The sequence below is a fragment of the Myotis myotis genome, unplaced genomic scaffold, assembly GCF_014108235.1.
Source record: "Myotis myotis isolate mMyoMyo1 unplaced genomic scaffold, mMyoMyo1.p scaffold_m19_p_5, whole genome shotgun sequence".
Lineage (NCBI taxonomy): Eukaryota > Metazoa > Chordata > Mammalia > Chiroptera > Vespertilionidae > Myotis > Myotis myotis.
The window spans coordinates 92,032,550-92,059,966 of NW_023416357.1; the positions used below are offsets into that span (position 1 = coordinate 92,032,550).

A 27,417-nucleotide genomic window follows, 5' to 3' on the forward strand; every position below is an offset into this window, starting at 1 on the left:
ATCAGCCCACGGCCCATCCCCCCAGCCAGCTCCACCCCCAATCAGCCCCCACCATACCAATTCGGGGTGTGGCTGGCTGGCCAACCTCCCACAGCCCCTCCCCTGGCCGCTGACCCCCGATCACCCCCCCCCACCCATTCAGAGGCAGGGCCAGCTGGCCCACTGCACACAGCCCCTCCCCACGACTGCCCTGCGGCTCCCCACCCCAATTGGCTCCCCACCCCAATTGGGGGCAGGATCTGCCAGTCAATTGCCTTCGGCCCCACCCCCCAGCTGGCCCAGCCCTGATTGGGACCCGATCAGGGCGGGCCAGCCGGCCAACCTCCCACCATCTCCTCCTTCCAACAGGTCTGGCCCCAATCCGCCCTGATTGGCCAGGCCCGCCAGACCCCACCCATGCATGAATTGGTGCACTGGGCCTCTAGTAAATTATAATTAAGGCTGTTCATTACAGTAGGTCACACAGGGGCTAGTACTATCTCCTAAGAGACATGATCAGTGATCAAAATGACTGGAGACACCACTGTGTTTGGGGGCCAAGATGCATGGAACATACCCATGTAGTGAAGATTTGTCCTGAGAATCTTTTAAATATCCAGCTAGATTAATCACGATAAAATGGCATTACTTTAGGACAGTGGGTCTCAACCTTCCTAATGCCGTGACCCTTTAATACAGTTCCTCATGTTGTGGTGACCCCCAACCATAAAATTATTTTCGTTGCTACTTCATAACTAATTTTGCTACCATTGTGAATCGTCATGTAAATATCTGATATGCAGGATGTATTTTCATTGTTACAAATGGAACATAATTAAAGTATAGTGATTAATCACAAAAACAATATGTAATTATATATGTGTTTTCCGATGGTCTTAGGCGACCTCTGTGAAAGGGTCGTTCGACCCTGCTTTAGGACATAACACTGAAAAGTTTTTATAGTATGGAAAACCCAAGGTAATTTAGGAGAATATAGCTAATGTGAAGAAAGTTGAGATAAAATAACTAATGTCTAAAAATCAGTGACCATTTTTCTCACATCACATACTGTTATTGCAATGTCATAAGATTGAACATATCTAAACTCGTGAGATACTGGCACTGAAGCCTTAAATTTCAATCTTGTTATTTTATTCATTATTATCAGTAAGCAGAAAGAATCCAGTATGTGTCTCTAAGCTTGTGACACAAAAGGTGCCGTATAATGTAACTTGAAAATATGGCAGTCACAGAGGGGTTATATTAATATTATTTGTGTGTTGATTGTGATAGTCTATAATTTATGGTGTCATTTTATCTCTAATTTAATTTAAGTTGTTTACTATCATAACAAAGGGTTTTTGCAATGCTTAGATGTCCTCCCACTGGAGCCCCCCTCCCCACACACACAGTGCCCATCTCTATCTCTGGCCCTTGTTTTTCTTGTTAGAAATAGCTCCTAATATTTTTATCGCTCTTCGATCCAAATGCACTCATTGGAAGCAGGTGCAAACACCCAGGCACGTGCTCTCTCCTAACAGAGTATGTGCTACAATGAATGATATGGCAATGCATGTCCCACACGGCTCGCCTTTTAGATCTCCCTTGCATTTAAACCGGAGCATCACACTGATCGTGTCCATTTCGCGGTAAGGTCCATTTCAGGGCAGGAAAGTGGGCTTTATAAATGTTTGCGGCAAAGGGAAGGAGCCTTGGTTCAGAGCATCACTGCTCCGAATAGCAGAATCACATGCTTAACCAAAATCAAACTTAAGAACTTTCCGCTGCCTAACGAATACAAGTCCGCGGATCCAATATTCCAATTCCACTGGACCTGACGCCCGCCGCTGCCCGAAGCCCACGTCTGCTCCCGCACAGGAACCAGCAAGAGTTCTTGACCATTTCGGGATCAAGGACCCTTTGGGGAATTTGACAAAAGCCAAGGACCACCTCCCAAGAAACTCCTATACAAAGCTGCATCAACCTGGGAGGGCGGGGACGGTGGGGGCTCCCAGACACACCCGCTGCAGCCCGACGGGGACCCGAGGAAGAGAACTCCAGCCTGAGCTCCCCGAGCGTGGGGGCGGGGAAAGGGTGGGCGGCAAGGGCGGGCGTCAGTCAGGGTGCCCGGTCTGAGCCCCCAGCCCAGCCCTTCCCCGCAGCGTGAGTGACTTCGGGCAGGGAGCTTCGCCTCTCGGTGCAGCACCGGAGGGCACCCGCGCAAGTTCAGTGCCCAGCGCACAGGAAAGGCTCAAACGGTGCTGGCACCGCCAGCAGCACCGCGTCCTCGGCGCCACACCGCTGCCGGAGTGGGAGGGGTGGGGGGGACCGAGGCGGGCGCCGGGGTCGCACCCGAGCAGGCTCCGGCTGCAGGGGGACCGGCCCGGGCGGCCCCGGCCAGGCCGCCCCGCCCCGTCCGCGCGGGTCCCGGGACGGGGCGGACCGGGCGGCTCCGCTGCAGCCGCGGGGCGAGCTGGGACTGCCGCCCAGGACGCGGGCCGCCCGCCCGGCCCGTTCCCCCGTCGGACCCTCGGTTCTCCGCTGCTCTCACCCCGTCTTCGGCCCCCAACGGTCGCCACTACCGCCCGCAGCTCACCTCCCCGGCCGCTGCCGCTGCTGCCGCCGCCGCCGCTACCGCCGCCGCGCGCGATCTCGCGAGACTTCGCTCCCCTCGGGCTCCCCGGCGCTTCCCCGCCCTCCCGCAGCCGGCGCGCACGGACCGGAGCCTGGAATAGACGCGGCGCGCTCCCTATAAGCTGCCCCCGGCTTCGGGGTCTGGCCTAGCGGTGCTTGGCGCCTTGCGTCCCAGTCGTTACACCCATTCCGCCCACCGCCGTGCAGGTGAAGGGTTAAAAGCCAGGTGCGAGACAGGCGGCCGCCACCCTCTCACCTGGCCGGCCGGTGCGCGTGCGCATGCGCGCGCCTGGAGCCCTGGACCTGGGAGCCTTTGCAAAGGCTCTGGCCTCAGTGACAGTAATCCCAGCAGCTGGTCTCCAGGGCATATGTGTGCCCAGTGCTTTTACAACTCCCATCGGGTCCTCGCAGCAGCCCCCAAGAAATGGGTATTACCATACTCCCCATTCCAGAGAGGAAGAAATGGAGGCCTGGCAAGGTTAAGTCACTAGCTCCAGGACACAAGGTAGGAATTGGCATCTGGGGTTGTCTGACTCCCAAGCCAAAGCCCCATTTCCCCCTCCATGACAAGCCCCCACAGGCCCTGGCCCTGCCCCCCTTCCGCTGAGAACACTAGTCTCAGCACCAGTCTTTACTTCCCTCCCAAGGTTCGCCCAGGTGATAGCCCTAGGCGATTAGTTGCTACAGTCCCTCTGGTTTTTTGGAGCTGCTGTCAGGAAAACACTTCTCCCAAATTACACAACCTTCCTAAAGGCCTCCCTGTTCCAGGCCCTGTACCGCGCCCTGAAAACGATCTGAATATATTTCGTTCTATCGCCTCTCCAGACCAGTGGCATTTTGACGATGGTAGAGAGCATAGTAGTTCTATGGGACACAGGACATAGAACCAGACTATATGTGATATTAGGGGGCATAGAGAACCATATGACTACTTCTTAAGGGTAAAATCGTAACATTATAAACAGTAGTTTCCCCATATCCAGGGTTTCGCTCTCTGCCGTTTCAGTCACCTGTGGTCAACCACAGTCCAAAAATATTAAATGGAAAATTCCAGAAATAGTTCATAAGTTTTAAAGTGCAGGCCATTCTGACTCGTGTGATGAAATCTCGAGCCTTCCGTTCTGTCCAGACCGGGACATGAATCATCCCTCGGTCCAGCTATCCTTGCTTTATGTGCTCTCCTTCTGTTAGTCACTCAGTAGCTGCCTCTCTTATCTCATCAAATGCCTTTGGATCATAGTGCTTGTGTTCAAGTAACCCTTTTTTCATTGTATGTATGTATAGGAAAAAACATAGTGTAGGTAAGAGTTCAGTACTATCCCAGGTGTAAGGCATCCACTGGGGGTCTTGGAACATATTCCCCACAAATACTCTTATTGTCATTGTTTCTAAAGAAGAGGAACTAGCATTTATTGAGGGCATTTCAAGGTCACTACCAATAGTCTTCCAAGTTAAGTCATAGGAAAATGGAGACTCAGGGAGATGAAGAAACTGACCTATGTTTCTGTAATGAGACAGGATTTGCACTTGGGTCTGAATTCAGAGCTAACTACTTACTGCCTTGCACTAAAGTCCCAGGAGCTAGCATGAGCTAGTTGGGCTGGGCCAACAAGCTGTTGTAAAATCAAGAGCCTTGGAGGTTCTATCAGGGGTGGGCAAACTTTTTGACTCGAGGGCCACAATGGGTTCTTAAACTGGACTGGAGGGCCAGAACAAAAGCATGGATGGAGTGTTTGTGTGAACTAATATAAATTCAAAGTAAACATCATTACATAAAAGGGTACGGTCTTCTTTTTTTTTTAAGTTTTATTCATTTCAAACGGGCCAGATCCGGCCCGCGGGCTGTAGTTTGCCCACGGCTAGCTATCCCTTCACCATCAGGGCCTTACTCAGCCCACCTGACAGTCACATCGATGTCAACAAAAGTTGGCTTGCCCACCCTGCAAGCCTGTCCACTCCCTCCAGAAACAATGCCACTCTCAAAGGTCATAGGTGTCCCTCCATGGGCCAGCATCACTCAAGCCACCCGATCGAGGAAGTGAGAGAGGAAGGGAAATCACATCCGATAAGCAGCAGCAAGGTGTCAAATACTACTCCAGGTGCTATACAGTCACTAACTCATTTAGTCCTCCCAACAGCCCCACGTGGATGGTATAATTGCACCCATTTTAAAGTTAAGAAAATCAAGGAACTAAGAGGGGAGAGAACTTGCCAAGGGTACACAGTTGGTAAGTGGGAGGGCTGGGGTTACACTTCAAGTCAGGCTATACCCCAAACCACGTACTTTGACCTCAGTGACCAACAAGGTTCTTCCCTGCTCCCTAAAACTTATGTCTTCATGAAGCTAAAAATCCCCTGAGTTCAGGACTCCAGTCTGAGATACTGTATATTTTCCTCCAGGTAGAACAGGCCTCAATATTCTCATCTAAAATAAGGACATAAGCCCAGTGGCTCAGTGGTTGAGTGTCCACACATGAATCAAGAGGTCACTGGATCAATTTTCAGTCAGGGCACATGCCCAGATTGCAGGCTTTAATCCCCAGCAGGGGATGTGCAGGAGGCAGCTGATAGATGTTTCTCTCTCATCAATGTTTCTATCTCTCTTCTTTCCTCTCTCTCTCTAAAAAATCAATTAAAAATACATAAGGAAGGGGTTTCTAAATTCAAAATAATTTATCCTATTTCTGACTACTCCACTTTTCATATGATATAGAGAGTTCTGTTTTTTTTTTAAAAAGGATATACATGGGTTGTTGGGAGGATTAACCAAGTTAATATTTGTGAAGCATGTACGAAAGTGCCTTGCACAGGTTAAGCTCAGTAAATTATAGCTATTATTACCCTGGGGATTTCTGTGATATTTCGTTCGTTCCTCATCTCTCAACATAAACTCCAAGTCAGTTTGGAGGGATGTGGCCTTATCTGCTCAGGCATAGGGATAAAATTAGTTTCTAGCACTCTGGAAACAATAAATGCTCTTTAATGGACAAAATTACTCCTGTTCTTCCTCCTTATCATGAAAAGAGAATAGTCTCTTCTCCAGCTCTTCCCAGTTTCCTGGAAGACTAGCAGCTGGTTTTTAAAAAGGCTCCCCTTGTATAGAAAAACTCACCCAAATATTTTTAAGTTGTTGGCAAAAAAAAAAAAAAAAAAAAAAGCTGAATCTTTTCAGAGAATTTTGGTGAGGCTGGAAGTTAATATAACTATAGTGATATGATTCGGGGGAAGGTTTTTACAGGAACTGAAGCTGCCATCACCCTCAGCCATGGAACCCCAAAGTGAGGTTTCTACCCTGACCCAAGGCACAACACACGTTCCCATCAATGGCAGTGTGCTGCTGTGGAAGTGATTCTCACCATGCAAGGGGTGGATGTAACAGGATCCATTGAAGACATAGTTTGACAAAAACACACACACACAAAACAACTGAGGTGATTCTATATGCACACCTGTAAAGGCTTAATGTACAGTTCCCAAAAAGCGCTATTTAAATATCTGTTGATCCAAGAGGAATTTTATACATGCCTAAAATGGATTCATTTAATGCTCACTCATTCATTAAAAACATATTAAGCACTTAAGTGCCAGTTATTGCTTGAGTAGCTATGAGTAAGACAGATCATGGTCCATGCTCTCATCACATTTATGGCCTAGGAGAGAGAGGTGTTAATTAAATAATTGAACCTATAAACGTTGAAATGTTATGTGATAAATAGGATAAAAAGGAACAGCAAATGACTCCCTGACCTCCCCACCCCCCAAAAAAAAGTCTGGGTGGAAAAGTAGGAAAGAACTTGTTTGAACTAAGTTCTGAAGGATGCATTAGAGTGCACTAGGAGGAGAGGGGAGAACATTCCAGAGATAGGGATGGCATGGATCAGCAAGGAGAAGGTGAGTGTTGGCACCTGGGAAGACAAGAGGGTGGTGGGGCCTGTAGAGGCATCTCAGAGATGTATGTACCCTGAGCATATGGGGAGAGAGGAGAGAACCCAACTGGAGGCAGAAGAGGGATGTGTTGAATGCCATTGGTCCCCACATACCCATTCTGCCCTGTTGGCCAATCCAAGCTCATGGAATCCTGATACCTCTGTCCCACTGGTGCTTGGTCAAGGATGACACAGCTGTCATGTCTCTAGCCAATGTTTGATTTGAGGAAATCAGACATTATAAGGTCCCAGCACCCTGGAGCAGAAATTCGGCTGCCCATCTCCTGCCTACCTCGCAACTAGGACTGGGAGATGATGTAGGCTCTGCCAGCCACAGGTGCCACGTGAGGCTGCGCCTGGGTTCTGTTGATGTGACCGGTGGCGACAGCAGCCAGCTCTGGGGATGGTGGTGCAGAGTGGAGCTCCTGATGGAGAGCTGCACCGGTGCTGATGGCAGTGGTGGCTGTAGTGAGAGCAGACTTGGGAGGGTGGCAGCTAGCTCATGGGGCCAGGCCTGCAGTGTGGTTTGGGGCATTTTTCCTAGAAGCTTAGCCTCAAGTTCCTTCCTCCAGCCCACCAATGATTCTGTGGGATATCCAGCTTCCTTTATTACATTCTCCTTTCTGCCCAAACCAGCTAGCATTTCCACCGAGAACGCTGATCCTTCACAGGCAAAGCCCATTGGAGCCAATGAGACTTGGCGAGAGTCTTGCTAAGATTAGTGGCCAGGGGAACTTTCTCTGCTGTAAGAGAGACCTGAGGAAGCCAGCTCACTCTCCCTGCCTGACGTGGACCTCAGTTGCCACCAATGGCTCTTCCCACAACTGTGGGGTAAGATAGGGCCTGAATGGCACAGAGCAGAGCAGAGAAACCAAAGGACCCTGAGTTTTTAACATCAGCAGCTGCTGGACTGACCCTAGACGTGCGAGGCCCGGATGTCCCCTTCCCTGAGCTGATGCATGTGGTTAAACCAACTTGAGTTGGCCTGTCTGTTTCTTGCAGCCCAAACATTCACACTGGTGCAGGGAGGAAGGGGGAAACTTATGGGGAACAGGCATGTATCTTCCCTGGCTGTGTCAGGAGGCACCCAAAATCCTGGGCCATCTTCCACATCTACCCTTCACCCTGCCCCTGCCCCCACCACACACACACATATTCCACATACTCCCACCAATATCAATACCATTCAGGTAATCCCTGCCTGGCTTTAAACACTCCATTCATGAAAACACATTCTTTCTTAGCCCCTCCCCTCTTTTGACCCTTTCTTTGATGAGCACTGTGTGTTTCCGTTACTTGCTCAGTTCACACACCTGGTACATGGCAGAGCTGAAGGTCTGGAGGCAATCCAGATCCCAAACTTTTAGCCACTAATTTTAATGCTATATACCATCCAGCCTCCTTACATTAAAATATATATATATATATATATATGGCCTTTAGCTCCAATCCACCTCCATATTTGTTTTCTGGCTTTGAGCAAGCTTCTTGGGTCTCACTTGGAGGTGAAAATGAAGTGAATGATGCAAGCTCCGTAAAGTCTGCCAGTCATCTGTGCTGTTTGCCCATGACCTCTGGCTTCCCACCTTCTGGACACATTCAGTATTGTACTTGTGGTCCACTTGGGTGGGGTCATGTGGCTAGTCCTAGCCAAAAGTGTGTGAATGGAGAGAGTGTGTGTCACTTTTGGGCCACTACTCGGTTGAGCAGAATCCCCAGTCAGTCCATTGTGAACTTATAATATGAGTACAAAACCCAAACCTTTATTGTTTTAAGCCACTAAGAGTTGGGGGTGGATGGTTATCATAGCACCCATTAGCCTATCCCTGTTAGTACATAAAGTATGTTGATTTGCTCATTTATTCACTCAAGAAACACTTTTCTGCTATGGTTCAAAATCCAAGCTTGACAAGAGAGGAAGCTCAGGCTGCAGTGCCGAAGATTCTGTTTCAATATGTCTGGATAGGGCCCAGACCCGTACAGTTTGGGGACTCCTGATTTACTGGCAAGCCTGAGACCCTTGCTTACTATTGGGCCACCATGTGATGGTAGAGTAGAACAGGGTCCCTCTCCTTGATGTCCACATAGGGTGGGAAGGGCAGGTGCAGACATGCAAACGTGGTTAGGTGATCTGGAACCTGTGAAATTAAGCGAGGCGCTTCATAAAGCTGTATGTGTGATAGATAGTGGACTTGCATCCTGGCAAACTCCTTCATCAACTCTGTGACCCAAGACCAGTTACTTAGGCTCTCTGAGCCTCCTTTCCTCATTCTAGCATTCATATATCATTTGTCTCTGTTTTCCAAATATGAAAATTGAAACCATGGTCACACAGCTAGTATGTGGATGTACTGGAATTCACCCCCAGGTCCTTCTGTATCTAGAGCAGGGGTCCTCAAACTTTTTAAACAGGGGGCCAGTTCACTGTCCCTCAGACCGTTGGAGGGCTGGACTATAGTTTAAAAAAAACAACTATGAACAAATTCCTATGCACACTGCACATATCTTATTTTGAAGTAAAAAAACAAAACGGGAACAAATACAATATTTGTATTTGCATGTGGCCCGCGGGCAGTAATTTGAGGACCCCTGATCTAGAGTCCACATTCTTTAAAATATATACACACACACACACACACACACATATACATGTACACACACACACTCTAATAAAACAGAAAGATGCAAATTGACCATACCTTCATGACACCCACCAGCCAATCAGGAGTATGCAAATTAACCCAACAAAGATGGTGGGTTAATTTGCATACGCAGGCGCCAAGCGGCCAGGGGCGGGGCCAGATGGTTGGTCATCACCATGGCGATGACGCAGGCATTCCACACCTCCCCAGCTGCTCCGGGCCTCTGGGCAGCATGGGAAGGCAGAAAAGTGGCTCCGGGCCAGAGTGAAGGTGGTGCCGGCAGCGAAGGTGGTACCTCTAGTATGTATGTATGTGTGTGTGTGTGTGTGTGTGTGTGTGTGTATGTGTAATTGATTTCAGAGAGGAAGAGAGAGAGGGAGAGAGAGACAGAAACATCAATGATGAGGCAGAATCATTGATCGACTGTCTCCTACACACACCACTCACTGGGGACCAAGCCCGCGAATCAAACCATGACCTCCTGGTTCATGGGTTTATGCTCAACTGCTGAGCCACGCCAGCCAGTGAGCCCACATTTTTAAACACTGGGCTTAGCTGGTTCACACAAGGCCCCTGCTTATCTCACCAGTGATAGCTCTTGTCTCCCCCTTCACCTACAACCTTATCTTCCAGCCACGCTCAAGTGCTTGTCATTCTAGTCCCATACCTCTAGGCCCATGGAGTTATTTCATACCTCCATGCTTTGGCTCAAGCTTGTCACGTTGCGTAGTATACTTTCCCTCCATTCCTGCCACTCTAGCTCCAAACACCGGCTGAATCTTTGGACTCACTTTGATGACCCCATCCTTGGTTCTGTGACCATTCCCCACAGTACGGTCCTGCAAATGGCCTTGCATGCGCCTCCATCATTAGACTGCAGCCCTGTGGAGGGCAGGGCCTTGAGTTCCTGTCTCTGGACCATCTGATTAGCATTGTGGGCACTTGGGCTAAAGCATAAGTCATAGCTACCTGAATACCAACCAGCTCAGCAAAACCAAAACCCTACAGCTCACAAGACAGACCCTCCCAAGAAGACCACATAGTGAAGTATTTCAGAGAGCAGGTGGAGAATTTTAATCCAGCCTTCACCACTTTGTAGCTCTGTGACCCCAAGCACCATACTTAAACCCTGCCAATCCTCAGTTTCTTAGATGTAAAATGGGACAAATGAAAGTACTTCCTCACACAATTATTGTAAGAATTGAGTGAGATACAATGTATACAGTAAACTGATACATACTGCCCTGCTTATAAGGAAGAACTGAATCAAAGTCCAGCCACCTTCATAACTGTTATGATTGCCATCATTGTCTACTTTTATTATTATTATTGCTACCACTACACTCAGCATGTCCCCATTGCTATCATTATTAATCACCACATTCTTCATCCCTTTCCAACAAGCCCTAGGTGACTTTGCTAAGGATTCCTTCCAAGAAAGGATAGTATTCTTTGAATTCTTGAAATGAGTTCTTCATTGTCTCCCTGATGGTTCAGTGCCCACAACGATTTAATACCCCTAGTGCCCCCCAGAAGCTGCCCAGTTGGCTCCTCAGGAAGTTGTGTCTGCCAAGACCTTCTCATCTAGGCTTCCTGGATGCAGCTAAGAAAATATGAGCTCTCCTGAGGCTCCCCCTCTCCCTGACTTGACATCATCTCGCTCTGGGGCATTCTGAGTTCATTCCTGGTCAGCCCAGGCCACTGTGAGAGTGGCCCCCACCCCTGGCTCTGGGAGTGGCAGGATCCTAGTCAAACAGGTCTGTGGGCTTCTGGACTCATTGATAACACTACAAGGAATAATACCTGGAACCGGCTTATTTCTTTCTTCCCAGAAGGAGCTAAAGGAGTCAGGCTTTTGAGTTTCAAATAATAAATGTTTCATGTGCCATCAGAGTGAGCAACTCTTACCCTTCCTAACTTATTTTTCACACATCCGGAGTGTGGTGGGCAAAAGTTTGGTTTTCAGTAAAGCATTCCTTGAGGTTTCATGCAGAAAAACTCCAAGCTGTTATGAAAGGACGGAAGAACAGAAAATTCCCCCAGGAACAGGGAACCAAACCTCAGACAACAAAATAAAGGAAAATGTAACCTTGGCTTTTCTGATTAAAAAAAAAGACTGAAGACCAGCCATGAAAGGTTTCTGCTAAGACCTGCTGTTTGGTGAAAATTCACAGCGTCTATGAAAGAGAAATAAAGATGGATGTTGGGAGGGGAGGGAAGAGAAATCAATGAGGAGAAAAGAGGGCAGAACCAGCAAGAGACAAGGTGTTCCTAGGAGCAAAGACAGTAGTCCAAGTAAGAGGACCACTGGGTGAGTTTTATGCAGGGGGCTGGAGAAGAAAAGAGGCAAACTTTTTTTTCTTTTTCAGAACCATGTTGATACTCAACTGCTCAAATAAATTTGCATTCCCATCTCAACTGACTCATTTGGCTGGAACAATGAGCTCACATTCCAGAGTCTGGGCTGACCCTCATGCACCCTACTGCCGATAAAATATAAAGTGTGTAATTAGTGCTTTTTTGCACTAAGATAAACCATGCAATCTGCTGGGTTCTCTTTCGTCTAGCTTCTGACTGCAACGTCTAGTAATGCTGTGTTCTCATGTCGGCCATTTCCAGGGAGGAAGGGTGAGACAGAAACACTTTTTACAATTTATCAAGATTTAAAGATCAGCCCTTCAATTAAAAAAAAAACAACAAAGTTATAAAAAAGGGAAGTTATAAATAAAAAGAGGGAGGCAAGCAGAATGGTGATGGATTGAAATCAGTAGTATTTAGTATGAAAAATAAAAATTTTCTTAAATAGATAGATAGATACAGATATAAATATACTAGATGTGTGTGTATACATGGATTTGTATACAGAATATATTTCCAAGCTCTGAACACTGAGAGGGCCTAGAAGCAAGGATTGCCCAGTAGCAATGAGCACATTAACCACCCAGATCTTGGTTTCTAAACACCATTCTCCAATAAAAGGAACCAGGGCTCCTTATAGAAGTGGTTGATTACAGACCTGAGGCAGGAAAAATATAAGATGGACCTTGAACCAGAAAATAGGGAATTGTGGTGCCAGAAAATAGGGAATTTCTAAAAAAAAAATGGTGCTTGTTGAAAACATTTAGGAGTTAACCTTAAAGAGCAACAAAATAATGACAGTTGGATTAAAAGCCACAGAATAAAATAAATACCCATGATTCCATATTAATTATAGATACCACACTAATCAAGTGATTGAGGTTAATGTCAGTAGTAATAAGCCAGGTTGCTATGAACCCCTGATACAATTCAATGAGGAGGGCACTTCACCTCTGTGGTGCTGTTCCCTAGACCCCCTGTCACATCAGAAGAAAACATCAGACAAACCCAAACTGAGGGACATTCTACAAAATACCTGACCAGTATTTTTTTAAGTGCCACTGTCATGAAAGACAGGGGAAAACTGAGGAGTTGTCACAGATTGGAGGAGAACAAGGAAATATGATAACGAAGTGGGACCTTGCATAGAAAAGAATATTAGGGGAAACACTGGTGCAATCTGAAGGAAGTCCGAGGGTTAGTTAATGTTGTATCCATGTTAATTTCTTAGTCTTGCTAATATTATAGAAGATGCTAACATTGGGAGGTGCTGGGTGAAGAGTATATGGAAATACTTTGCTGAAAGTCTAAAATCATCCTATATAATAAAAGGGTAATATGCAAATTGACCCTAAAGGCAGAACGACCACTGGGCCAGTCACTATGAGGCACACTGACCACCTCTTGGTCCCTCTCCCCGGCCAGCAGGCTCCGATCACCTGATGGCCATCTGCAGTGGGGGCAGGGCCAGCAAGCAGGCAGGAACAGCCAACCTCTCGGTCCCTTCCCCTACCAATCGCCCTATAGTAAATGGGGAACTGGGAGTGGGTGGTGGTGGTGGGCAGGGCCGGCTGCAGGCAGCTGGGGAAGATGGCCTTAATCACAGAACAGGTCTAGGGACTGTACCATGCACAAATTTCATGTGCCAAGCCTCTAGTTTTAAAATAAAAAGTCTTAAAAAATGAGGTGCTGAATTTTTCTGGTTATGGCTGATAGGGTTTTTCAGGAGCAACCTAGAAACCATCCATTCCAAAACCAGTAAAATTGTCAATCATTGTTACGCTAATACATTTAATTAAAAATAAAAACTGGTATAAGAAGTAAGGCTCTTAAGAGCTATCCAGTTCTTGAGGAAGGAATATGAGGGGAGTTTCACTCAACAATAAGTGCTTATGCTTATTAAGTTCTGCACTGGGCCCTGGGGATATAATGGCAAACATAAGGCATGGTCCCTGTCTTCAGAGAGCTTACTATCTAAGGGAGGAGAACAGACCAAACATAATGCACAAAAAATAAATAAAATAACTGCAAACTGTGACAAATGCCCTGAAGGAAATCAATGAGGAGACCTGGAAAAGCATTTCTAAGGTGATGACACTGAGGTTGAGACCCAAAGAATGGGGACCTGTGTCACAAATTATTATGAATACCTATTAGGTTGTATGTTGACTTAGATTAGAATCCTAAATCCACAGTGTACACTGCCACCACCACATCTACTACCACCATATTCACGTTGTCCTCCCAATAATCCTACCAGGGAGAGATGAATGAACCCATCAGCAGTACCACCAATACAACCCTAAATGGTAATAATGAAATGGAGTGTAATCGTGTGCTATGTTCTAAATGATTGTGTTCCTCCTCCCCTACCAAATTGATATGCTGGAACCTCGTATTGAATGTGATGATATTTGGATGGGAGACCTTTGGGAGGTGACTGGATCATGAGGATGGAGCCCTTACAAATAGGATTAGTGCCCTTGTAAAAGAGACCTCAGAGAGCTCTCTCACCCCATTCTGTCATGGGTGGACACAGTGAATCAAGAAACCAAGAAGTATGCTATCACCAGATACCAAATCTGCCAGTGCCATGACCTTGGACTTCCCAACCTCTAGAAATGTGAGAAATCAATGTTTGTTTTTTAAGCTACCTACTCTATGGCATTTTTGTGATAACAGCCCAAGTAGACTGAGACACCAGGCCCGTATTTTAAGGTTGTGTGAGGGTGTGTGGCATTCTTCATATCAGTGGAGAAATTAACCTCTATGCTGTTCTTTTCCCCTGGCAGAACCTGAGAGAGGAAGAGACCAGATTGGAGGGCACAGCACATTCATGAGAGAGGAGACATGCAATGCAACTCCCAGAGCAGAGTATGAAATGAATTTAGAAGAAATGAGTTGTTCCGATAAGAAAAAAAGTAAGAAGAATATTTGGGGTGGGAGAGTAAAAGAAGGGAGGAAGGGAAAGTTACTTAGGGGATCTTGAAGGAAGATACTTAATGCTCACTTATAAGGTGTTTGCATTGAAAACTCCTTCCGGACCCCCCAGAAACTTGTATAGTCTACCACATACTCAGATAGGGTGTGTCTGTATGTATCTATATGTGTGTCTGTGTGTCTGTGTCTATGTGTGTCTGTGCATGTGAGTGCATGTCTGTGTGTCTGTGAGTATGTCTGCCTGCGCATGCTTCTGTGTGTCTCTGTGCAGGTATATCTGTCTGTACATGCATGTGTGTGTATGTCTATGAGTATCTGAGTATGTGTCTGCCTGTGCATGCACATGTGTGTCTGTGTGTATCTGAGTATATGTCTGTGTGTGTCTGTACATGCATGTCTGTATGAGTCAAACACACAAAGACACACACAAACACACCCAGAGAATAGACAGATACAGACACATATAAATTCGCAAGGGCACATACAAACAAAGACACACCCAGCACAGACAGGCACAGCAATACACACAGACTGAGACAGAACCATTTACAGACACATACTCAGACTCACACAGACACTCGCATGCATACACAGACAGCGGCCTGAGTGCCTGCAGAGTGAAGACAAATGCATTGCCACAGGAGCCAGAGGGAGACAGAGAAGTGGGCAGAGAAAGGAGGAAGTCAAGGCCCAGGTGACTGTGAGAATGTCAGGCTCCACGAATACGATGACATCTTTGCAAGGACATTGGAATTTCCCTAGGACTTGGAATGCGGTTGGGAGTGGCAATCAGGTTCCTATAATCTAGAGACTTCAAAGGGTAGGATGGCCCGCCCCCAAATTGGCACCTGGCTTTTGGTGTGTTATCTCCATTTTTGCAGCTGAGAAAGCTGAGTCTTAGGGCTAGGACTTTCATAGACTGAAGAGAAACACCCACGACTGAGCTTCTTGGGTGGACTGACCCTTGGCTGAAAACAATGAATCACAGAGGGAGAAAATCATCCGTCTTTCAACTTGCTCTCAGTCCTCCCGCTGAGAAAGCCTTCTGTTGGTGCTACTCTGTATTTCCCTAAGACTTGCTAATCTTTTCTGAAAGAAAATATTTCTTTTTATTATCAATAAAGAGCATCCCAGCCTCAGGCACACTGACTGGAATATATTCATTCCCTCGTGGCTTTACATAAGTACAGCTCGACAGATACGTGATGTTACAGCAATAGAACACCCGGACAAAGTAATTCTAGAATCATTCGGGAGTCAATTTAACTGTCTTGTCAGCATAAATGGGATGGCATGGAAGATGTTTTTCCACTTGATAGACATATTAATTTTTCTTATCTACTCTGGGAGCAAACTACGAAGCGTCGAACTCATTAGAAACTAGTATTTGAAGCCCTCCTGAGCTTCCAAAAAATTCCAGGCTTTTGTGATTGTAGAGATACTACATTCAGGAAAGGTCTTTTATTTGCTTTCTTGCTGTTAATTTTTATTTTGCAAAAATCCAGACCTGCAAGAAAGTTGCAGGAACAGCACAATAAACTCTCATGCTCTTAACCTAGATTCTACCATGTCTGCTTTCTTTGTGTGTTGTGTGCATGTGTTGTGTCTGTGTATGTGAATAAGTGTATTTTTATACACACACATATACACAATATATGCACATGCATATAAATACACAAATACACTTTTTAAAAAAGCATTTCAGAATAAGTTGACCAATATCATGATCTTTTATTCCTAAATATTTCATGAAGCTCCCAAGAACAAGGACATTTCCTTACATAACTGTAATACAGTTGCTAAATTCAGAAAATTTCCTATTGATACCATGCCAGTATCTCATATGCACCATGTAATATTCCAAGTTTGCCAACTGTCCCACTGAAGTCACTGCAGGGATTTTCTAGTCCTGGTGCCACTCCAGAACTCCAGTGCGATTATCTGCCATTTTGCTCCAGTCTGACTTAATCTGAAATAGTTCCTCAGTCTTTCTTCGTCGTTCATGTCATTGACCTAACTCCCTTTTTAACGAAGGGAAACTCAGCTTTGAACGAGGAACAACATCCAGTTAGCATGTGATCAGCTTTTGTTTTCTGAGTGTTTATCTTGCCAATTATTTTTTTATTTTTATTGATTTCAGAGAGGAAGGGAGGGGGAGAGAGAGATAGAAATATCAAGGATGAGAGAGAATCATTGATCGGCTGCTTCCTGCATGCTCCCCAGTGGGGATCGAGCCTGCCCTGACCGGGAATCAAACTGTGACCTCCTGGTTCAGAGGTTGACGCTCAACCCCTAGCCACGCCGGCTGGGCTCCAATTATTTTCTACTTAGGGCACTGGTTTCTTATTCATGGCAGTGACATATGGTTTTCCTAAACTTTTTTAAATTTAAAGAGTGAATTAATTTAAAGGGCGATATTAAGGGAATGCTAGAACAGGAATATAGATCTAGTCCAGGTCCTCTCAAACTCAATCCTAGTGGCATTTGGGGGCAGATCATTCAGTTTTGCGCGGAGCTGTCCTGTGCTATGTAGGGTGTTTAGCAGCATCTCTGGTCCCCACCTACTAGATGCCAGAAGCATCCCCCACACTCCCTCTGGTTGTGATGGCCAAAAATATCTCCAGACATTACCAAATGCTCCCCTGGGAGGCAAACTCACTTGGTTATGAGCCACTGATCTGGCCAAAAAACATGAGAGTGGAATGTGAGAGATCGAAGTTTGGGAGCCCTGGAGTAAGCACTCGCCTTTGTCCAGTTCGGCTCTGGTGATGTTTACCAAGTCCCGCCACCGTGCCTGGCCTGCGCTGGGTACTGGGGCACGGAAGCGAGCAGGACACAGTTCAGATCTTAAGGAGCTGCCGTGAAACAAAAAGGGGTGGGGGGAGGTGGTCCAAGAGGCAGAAAAAAGTAAACCCAAGAAAAAGGAGCTTGGAAAAACTATACCATCACCTAGAATTAAGTCTCCTTAAGCCTTGTGACTCTCACAACTGTTCTTCTGCCCCAATAATCCCTTTCAAGACATGAATCAGATTATTTCACTCCCCTGATTAAAAGCCTCCAGGAGCTTTCCATCACACGTGGACTAAGATCCAAACTCCTTTGAGGACCTAAAAGACCCTGCACAGTCCAGCTCCCTTCCTCCTTAGCCGTTGTTTTGTTTGCTCATTACTCTCATGCTCCATCCACTCTGAACTTCTCTCTCTTCCAAGATCTCATCGTGCTTGTTTCTGCAGGAGAGACGCTTTGTTTTGTGATGTTCTCCCTGTGGAATACTCTGTCCCCAAATATTTGCAGGGCTGGCGCCTTGTCATTGGGTCTCTGTTCAAATGTCACCTCCCCTGGCCACCCTACATACATGCAGGAGCCGTCTCTCCCATAGTCCTGTTTGATTTCTCCTTACTGACCGTCAGGCCAAGGTGGCCATCTGCCCCAGATCTGGTCAGTAAGAGATGCCGGTGCTGTCTCCTCCCCCTCTTCCACCTTCTTGCTGAATCACAGGGGTGATGACTAGAGCTATTCAGCCATTCTAGGGCCATGAGCGAAAGACCATGCAAATGTCGGCTTCTTGAGTCATAGAATCAGCACCAGCACCTCTTACCATCTGTTGTTCTCGGGAGTAAAATAAATCCCTAGGGCTTACACCACTGCAATTGGGTTATCTGATACTTGCAGGCAAAAGTAGCCCTAATTAAAACATATTTGAAATTACTCCGTTAATTTAGCTGTGCGTATGTTGTCCACATCCTCCAATAGACTCCAAGTGCCCTGAGACAGGAATTCATAAGTGTCTTATTCACTACAACATCTTCAGCCCCTAGGCAAGTGCCTGACTCATGATAACATTCAGTAACTATTACTAGTAACCAACCTGTTCTCTGGTTCCCTCACGTATAAAATAGAGACAGTCACAGCACCTTGGAAGAGTGTAAGGATTAAATGAGTCAATGCATGTGTGTAGTGCTTAGAGCAGTGCCTGGCACACAGTCATTACTCAAAGCACTGCTATTATTTGTTGACTCACCGGCCTAATTAATGTAGGAAAGAAAGGACTCCTTCCCCTTCCGTGCGTGCATTGCAGCAGTGGCTTCTTCCCTCTCAAACCGAAGCTGTGTTTGCTTGGTGCTGACAAGGCAGGCTATTGATTAAGAAACATGACCATGGCAGTTGGAAGAAATTCACACCATTTACGGTGAGCTGCTGGATTAGCACCTTTAGCGGGTGGAGAGGGAGACAGACGCTGGCACACAAAAGGGCGGAGTGCATAAAGCCTCGCATATTCCGAAGTGCAGGCCAAGAAATGCTGGAAATGAAATCTAATATGAGATTTTGCTGCTGTGCACCGTGGGAAGGACAGAACTGTGCATTGCAACTGGGGCTCAACCAAAGCCACTCAGAGGTCACTTGGAGGTTGTAGGGACAGAGATTCTAAATTGGGGTCAGAAGTGGGGCTACAGCCCAATGGGGTCAAAGGGGTTCATTTATTCATTCCACCACAAAATATCTAGTAAGCATGCCCTGTGTGTCATGCAAAGAGGGCTCTGGCAGGGAAACAGTGAGTACTGCCTTGACTAGGTGATTCCAAGGGACCCAACAGTCTCTCTTCGCTAATTGCCTTGCAAGCAAGTAGATCCCAGTCCAAACTTCAGATCCCCTGTGACACAGCTCATGACCAAGACTGCTCCCCCTAACTACCATCTTCCAGTACTTCCTCTGCCCTAGGTACTATGTCCAGAACACATTACCAGCCACGACAGAAACCATTTGCTAGGGACGTACACAACTTTCATTTCCTTCTTCCTTACTAACAAATATCCTCACTTTTATTCAGGTGGCACCAAAGAGCACTAATCCCCAAATGAAACTGGCACCCAATTTTTATTATTAGCACCCAAGCACACATCCTAATGAACAAAGGGCATTAATTCATTTCTCTCTCTCAACTCAGTGAGGTAGGGGTTAATATCATCCCCATTTTACAGATGAACAAACTGAGTTTCAGAGAGTTTAAATGATTTTCCAAAAGTCAGACAGCTTCTAGCTGGTGGAGGTTGAATGTGAACCCAAGTGCTTTGATTCCAGAACCTATACTCTTTCTATTCTTTTGGTCTATTCCAGTGGTCAGCAAACTCATTAGTCAACAGAGCCAAATATCAACAGTACGACGATTGAAATTTCTTTTCAGAGCCAAATTTTTTAAACTTAAACAATATAGGTAGGTACATTGTTATTAACTTAATTAGGGTACTCCTAAGGCTTAGGAAGAGCTACACTCAAGGGGCCAAAGAGCCGCATGTGGCTCGCAAGCCGCAGTTTGCCGACCACTGGTCATGTGTACAGAAGCACATGTACCATCTCTCATTTGACCGTTGGAACAGGTCAGATTTTCAAATATCAGCCAACATACATTCCCTAATTGTCAGCTTCCTTCCTTGAGCCACTCTCCTCCCCACTCGTGGGCTAGTGGAGTTGAGAGTCTAGAACAGCCGTGGGCAAACTACGGCCCACGGGCCGGATCCGGCCGTTTGAAATGAATAAAACTAAAAAAAAAAAGACCGTACCCTTTTATGTAATGATGTTTACTTTGAATTTATATTAGTTCACACAAACACTCCATCCATGCTTTTGTTCCGGCCCTCCGGTCCAGTTTAAGAACCCATTGTGGCCCTCGAGTCAAAAAGTTTGCCCACCCCTGCTCTAGAAGAAGAGGGAGAGAAGCAGGGAAGCAGTCAGCTGTGTTGGGATGGCCATCTAGGCAGCTCCTAGAAGGCTGTTAGTGGGGAGAGCCAAGGGCAGAGAAGTCTTTGTATCATTTCCCAAATGGGATTCCAGGAAGAGACATTAAAATAAAATGAGTTCACAATATGGTTAGGCAGAGGGAGGGCTTCAATTTTGTATCCAGAAGCTTCCGTGTGCCCTGGGGAGGGGATACAGAAAGTAGCTGACGGTGCCAGTGGGTGAGATTTTGCTGTCAGAGGGTGAAGTGGCCCTGAGACAGAGAACTACAAGGTGACCTTAGATGACTAGGGGAAAATGGGTGTGGTAGCCAGACTCCAGAGGGAAGTTTGGCACCAGAAAGAGTTGAGGCAGGGCTGGTCAGCTGGAGGCACTTTGAGTGGACTGAGCTGACTGCCAACTGTCTAGGAGTCCACCAGATGCTGACCCAACCAACACAACCTGCTGGGAGCAGGGAAACAGAAATAACAGAGGCCACCTCCCAGGATGATGAGATTAAAAGGAGGATGGGGGCCATGAAGGAGTGTGACATAGGTCACATGCTAGACGTGGGACTTCAAAGCTGGCCCTCTCTTCCATTCAGTTGTCTGGCCATAGAAGCTGCCATCAATGGGGCCCAGAGCTGCTGGAGTCTGGATGGTGGCTCAGTGATAGGAAAGAGACAAACAGGCTTCATTTTGATACTTGTACAGACCCTGGAATGCTTTCCTGGGTTAGATTAATCTTGTTACCAATTGGTGTTTATTGACATTTAGTAGATTGATTAAATGAGTGAATGAATGAATGAATGAATGAATGGATGGATGATTAAGGCTTTTGCCAGGGACTATGGGAGTCATGAAAACTTTTAAGGTGATAGAGAATGGCATTTAAACCATATTACAGCAGAGAGGGAATAGTTAAGTATAGATTTCCTTCTTCAATACAGAATTGAGGGGGTTCAAGAGAGAAGGCCAACCAGGACTGGAGCAGATAGGAAAGGCCTTACACCGGACATGGCTACCAACTAGTATCATGTGAAGTTCTAGCATGCTTTTGGCAAGAACACCTAAACAGTAGAGGGAGTCACTCTTCAGTTCAGTTCAGATGTCACCTCCTCCAGGAAGACATCCCTGATACCCCCAGGCTGGTTTAGGTGTCTACTCTGTGCTCCTCTCTATCACCACACTATGTACGCTAGTCTGTTCATTGTGGTTCTCTCACTTGAACACGAGTTCTTAGAGACACAGTTGTGTCTCATTCATCTTCCCATGTCCCTAGCAGAGGGTCTGACCCAAGATGAGCATTCAGGAAATAATAAGAACCATTTTTTGAGTGCTTCTCCGGTACCTAAGCCTGTACTCAGGGCGTTAGCTACTAATGTCCTTGACTTTCTCAATAACCTCAGCAGCCAGGGTGGCCCCCTTATACCATTGTACAAGTAAGAAAGAGGAGGCTCAGAAAAGCTGAGGAGCTTTCTAGCTCCTCCTTATTTCTGCATCCTTCTCTGCCAGTGACTGGCCTAAATTCTTGAGGTTTGAAACAGTATGGAAGCTCAGGGTGACGGGGCAGTCAGGCTGGGTGGGTGGCTGGGTGGGTGGGTAGGAAGATGGAACAATAAAGAAGGAGCACATGGTAGCAATTGGTATCTGTACCACATGCCAGACACAATGAGTTCTCCTAGACCACCCGAGGAGAGATGGCTAGTGGCCTGTGTGTGTGTGTGTGTGTGTGTGTGTGTGTGTGTGTGTGTGTGTGAATCACGTGCTCTCCAAGTGCCGTCTGCTAACTGATTTGGAACAAATGGGAACAAGGAAGCGTGTGCTGTTAGGTATATGGTGCTTCTGGCAGGAAGACTTGGAGGGGGACCAACCTCAGTATCCCAGGAACACATGAGGAGGTGTACAGAGGTGAGCTGCCATGGGCTGTGAACAGTGACATGAAAATGCCAGCTCCAAGAGCCGAGGAGGAAGAAAACTCCACCACACTGTTGCACATCCAATTTTTAAAATCAAATAAAAGCGGGCTACAATTTTGCTTTCTGAGGAAGCCCCAGACCGACTCCTGAAGTCCCCCAGAGGGCCTGTTCCTTTGTAGCCTTTCCTGGCCTCCACCGGTCTGCCCGTAAATCTGACCCTCTCCAGGGCCAGGAGGCCGCCGGAGCTTGGAGGCTCACCGGAGCAAACAACTTCACAAAAACAATCTGTCCCATAAACAAAGTCAGTGGAAAGCGTCCAGCCCCACACAATAGAGCTAATCTTCTGGGCACATATTTCCCGTCCGGGGTATTAGCTTAGACACCGCTTCCTCCTCGGTGGAGGTAACGCCACTTGGCCTGCAGATCCAAGAAAAATAATGCTCTGTAGATTCCCCACTTGTCAGAGGCACAACAGGCAGGAATTCAGAAGCCAGGAGCCGCTCTGCTCCCTCCTTCCTTTTCTTAAAGAAGCACAGCAAGTTTAAAGTCAGGGTCACATGTTGGAGAGAACATGGGTGTATGGGCCACACAACTCTGGGTTCTGATTTGGCTGCACCACCGACTAGCCCAGTGCTTTAGGGAAAGCAATTTAATCTCCCAGAACCACAATTTTCCCCTTGTTCAAAGGGCAGTGTGTTAAGATGTCCAGCCTCACTCGTGCTCAGGGAGAGGGAAAATTAAAATGTTGAAAATAACATGTGTTGATGAGAATGTGGAGAAACTGGAACCCTTGGGCACTATTGGTCAGAGTATAAAATGATGCAGCTGCTATGGAGAACAGTATGTGGGTTCTTAAAAAAAAAAAATTACCATATGATCGAACTGGGTATATATACTTCTGGGTATATATACAAAAGACTTAAAATAAGAGATTCATACACCCATGTTCATAGCAGCATTACTCACAATAGCCAAGAAGTACAAGCAAATCAAGTATCGATTTTTGGATGAATGGATAAAAAAATGGGAATATCCACACAATGGAATATTATTCAGCCTCTAAAAAGAAGGAAATCCTGTCACATGCTACAACACGAGTGAGCCTTGAGGATCTTACGCAAAGTGAAATAAGACAGGCATAGAAAATACTGTATGTTTTACATATATGAGTGACTAAAGTAGAATGGTGTTTACTAATAGAATGGTTTCTTCTAGGGGCTGGAGGGAGGGTGAATGGGGAGTTAATGTTCAGCTAGTATGGAGTTTCTGTTTTGCAAGATGAACAAGAGAGCTGTTGCACAATAGTGTGAATGTACTTGCTATGAAACCATACACTTAGAAATGGTTAATATGGTAAGTTATGTTACGTGTTTTTACCATAATTAAAAACATAAAACATTGAGATACTATTTCTCTGCCCATCAGATTGGCAAAAATGAACGTGTCTGGCAACAACAAATGTTAGTAATATTGTGGAGAAAAGTAAATATTCCTATTTTGTAGGGGAGTGTAAATCAGTGTAACTGTTGTAAAGAACAATTGGCCCCCATCTAGCCAAATATAAAATACACATATTCTAGAACACTAGGACGTGTACTAGGATGTTTGAGTCATCACTGTTATAAATTAAAAAATTGAAAACAATCTAAGTGGTTATTAATAGAGGAATGGATAAATCAAAATAGTATGTACTTAAAATTTAAAGGAATGAATCAGATCTATTTATATCAATACAGATTGATGTAAAAAACATTATTGAGTGAAAAAAAGCAGGTTACATACTTTAAATAGCATATCACTCAAGCAAATTAAAAGAGTACAAAATACTAATACAGGGTGGGGCAAAAGTAGGTTTACAGTTCATACGGAAAATAATACAATAATGAATAAATAATACAAGAATAAACTGTTTCGAGTACTCACAACTGTAAACCTCCTTTTGCCCCACCCTGTTTATATGTTCTGTGCATACAAATACAGAATAGGTAACCAGACAATTAGGTAATGAGAAAGTAAAGCTCTTTCTTAATTTCTACTGTGTCTGTCTCTGAGATAGCCCCCAGTGATCCTTGCCTCCTGGTAGTCTTGCCCTTGTGTGGTCCCCTCCCACACAGAATAAGGCTGACCTGTGCTTTATTCATTCCACATAGGATGAAAAGGCTTTGTGGCTTCCTCCTGGCTCTCTTTTCTCCATTGCTCATTCTGGAGGGAGCCAGCTGCCATGTTCTGAGGACACTCAAGCAGCCACGTGACAAGGAACAGAGGGCTCCCTCCAACAGCCAGTCCCAACTTGATCCACCTTCCAGGTGTATCCACTGGTCCCAGCAAGACTTTAGGTGACTGCACCTCACGAGAAACCTTGAATTGGAATGACCACCCCTGAGTGGCTTCTGAATTCCTGACCTATAGAAACCGTGGTCTAATAAATGTGAATTGTGCTAAACCACTAAGTTTGAGTGTGTTTGTGGTGTAGCAGTAGGTAAGTAAGACAGAGATGATTGCCTGCCTGAGGCTCCCTGTCTGAGGCCTGTTCTCCGTTTGCTCTGGCAGGGGTCAGAAAGGTTACCAGGGGCACATGAGTACTAAACCAAACATTTTCTTCTGAAAGTAATTAGAAGACTAGATTGTTCTTTAAAACTTATTTCTGCATTTGATATAAAGTCGATTCTACCAGCAGCAGTAGCTGTACTTTAGGAAGCACTGATGGGCTGTTATGGGCTGAAATATGCCCCCCTCCCTCAATTCATATGTTGAAATCCTAATCCCCACCTAGTACCTCAGAATATGACTCTAATCGGAAAAAGGACCTTTAAAGGGGTAATTAAGTTAAAATGAGGACATGGGGGTAAGCCCCAGTCTATGCCTGGGGTCCTTATAAGAAGATTAGGACATAGACACACACAGCAACAGGGAGAAGACACAGGGAGAAGACGGCCGTCTATAGGTCAAGGAAAGTTCTCACCAGAACCTGACAGTGCTGACACTTGGATTTTGAACTTCCAGCCTCCAGAACTGTGAGAAAAATCATTTCTGTTGATCAAGCCACCCATCTGTGGTACTTTGTATTGGTAGCCTTAGCAAATCAACACACAGTCCAATACACTTGCTTTATAAATGATGACCTTAGGTCCAAAGGGTAGACGTGACTTGACCAAGGTCACAGAGAGAATGTAAAGCGGAAAGCAGTGAGAGCCCACATCTCCTAAATGGAACCTAGTGGTTCTTCCAATAAGAGAACAAGGTCCCACAGTGGAGGAGAATTCCCAGAAAATGCTTGTTCCTTGTTCATAATGGCAAGTGAGTGGCCTCTGTCTGCAGCCTCCATCACCTCTGCCTCGCACACTGCATTCTCTCTCTGAGAACTAACCCCAGTTTGACTTTCCTTTTTTAGGTTCACCTCCCATTGCAAGAGCAGCCAGGTCAGGAAACTGTGCTATTCTCCAGGAAGCAATGACAACGAGCCTACAGATCATCCACCATGGAGGTGGTGGCTAGAAGCCCATGAACTTTCAAAACTCTCAAATGAATGCATAAAGTGTTAAGAAAAGAGAGAACTCTTACCATTTGCAACAGCATAGATGGACCTGGAGGGTATTATGCTAAGCGACATAAGCAAGTCAGAGAAAGATAAGTATCACATGATCTCACTCATATGTGCAATCTAATGAACAAAATAAACTGATGAACAAAATAGATCCAGAGACATAGAAGCATGGAACAAACTGTTGAACCTCAGATGGAAGGCAGGGGGAGGGTGGGTGGGTGGGGAGAGATCAACCAAAGAACTTGTATGCATATATGCATAACCCATGGACACAGACAATAGGGTGGTGAAGGCCTGGGGCAGAGGTGGGGCTAGAACAGGTCAATGGGAGGGCGGGGGAGGGGGAAGGGGACATATGTAATACTTTCAACAATAAAGATTTTTAAAAAGTTTAAAAAAAGTCTCACCTCTATGTAATGACAGACTCAATGGAAGACCCCCTCCCCCACATGAAAATCTCCTGTCCCCATGCACAATTCCAACTGTCTCTAGACATCTCCATCTGGGCATCCTCTGAACACCGACATCTTGACAAGCTCAAAATGGAGTCAGTTTTCCTCCAACATCACCACCTACCATAGCCCTGATTTCATTTAACGTCATTGCCATAACAATGATAGTGATCTACCATCCACTGAGTACTCACAATATGCCAGGTAATTTACACAAATAGTCAATCACTCAAACTCAACCATGCAAAGCAGGGATTATCACTGCCCTTCTGCAGATGAGGACACCAGGCTTCTAACAATGATGTGGTTGCAGATCTTGTAAGTGGCTGAGTTGGGACACAAACCCATGCCTGCCGGACTCTGAGGCAAACTGGTGTCCTACCAGCCACATCTGGTCTGCAGATGGCTTTTGTTTGGCCTTGACAGTGGGTTTTCATTGTTTTTTATCCTAATTAGTTACTCACATTAAAAAGTTAAGACATATCCCATAAAAAGCCAGTTTTCTGGAGTCTCCAGAAAGGAAATAAAAAAAAGAGAGAGAGAGGGAGAGAGATGATCTGGCTGTGTAACCGTGACAAGATCATTAACTTCTCTGAACTCAGTAAGGACAATTAAAAGGGGGCAGCTGCTACTCAGCTCTAGAGAGTGTTGTCAGCAGGGTGGGGACGAGCCCAGAGTGTCATGATGGTAGAAATGGCTAATGTTTACTGTACACTCATCAGAACCAGGAGAGAGCACAGTGGAGCTGAATTCTGACTCCAAACACCAGGCCTGTGCAGCCCTGGACCCTGACAGACTTAGGCAGTCCAGATACCAGTTCCCTGGGGATGGGTCAGTGTTCCCTGCTGGACTGTGAGGGCAGCTTTCAAGCTCCCTAACTTTTCTATCTCCCCAGGTGCTTGTCCAATACCTGTTTGTTAAACCACATGGAATAAGAATCTAAAAAACAAAATAGCCGAAACCGGTTTGGCTCAGTGGATAGAGCGTCGGCCTGCGGACTGAAGGGTCCCGGGTTCGATTCCGGTCAAGGGCATGTGCCTGGGTTGCGGGCATATCCCCAGTGGGAGATGTGCGGGGGGCGGCTGATTGATGTTTCTCTCTCATCGATGTTTCTGACTCTCTGTCTCTCTCCTTTCCTCTCTGTAAAATATCAATAAAATATATTTTAAAAAAAAAACACAAAAAACAAAACAAAACAAAACAAAAACAAAATAAACATATACACACGAAACAAAAACAAACTCATGGCTATAGAGAACAAATTGATGTTTGCCAAATGGGAAAGGGTTGGGAGGACGGGTGACAAGGGGGG

At 45.9% G+C, this 27,417-nt stretch overlaps 1 protein-coding gene and 1 long non-coding RNA gene across 4 annotated transcripts in view; one reads left to right on the plus strand and one right to left on the minus strand.

Annotated features, from left to right (window-relative positions):
• Positions 1-2,678, minus strand: part of MRTFB (myocardin related transcription factor B) — a 196,429-nt gene extending 193,751 nt beyond the window's left edge. For 2 of the 3 annotated variants that reach the window (XM_036310141.1, XM_036310143.1), the window contains exon 1: positions 2,576-2,678. The gene's annotated coding sequence lies outside the window, so the exon portion shown is untranslated. Of the gene's footprint in view, positions 1-2,530 lie in introns of all 3 variants that reach the window. The other variant, XM_036310142.1, reaches the window with a different exon arrangement.
• A 178-nt stretch (positions 2,679-2,856) lies between these two features.
• Positions 2,857-24,518, plus strand: LOC118656651. Its single transcript, XR_004967655.1, has 3 exons — positions 2,857-3,118; positions 14,332-14,460; positions 24,260-24,518. It is a non-coding gene; the product is annotated as an uncharacterized LOC118656651 (long non-coding RNA).
• Positions 24,519-27,417: the final 2,899 nt, after the last annotated feature.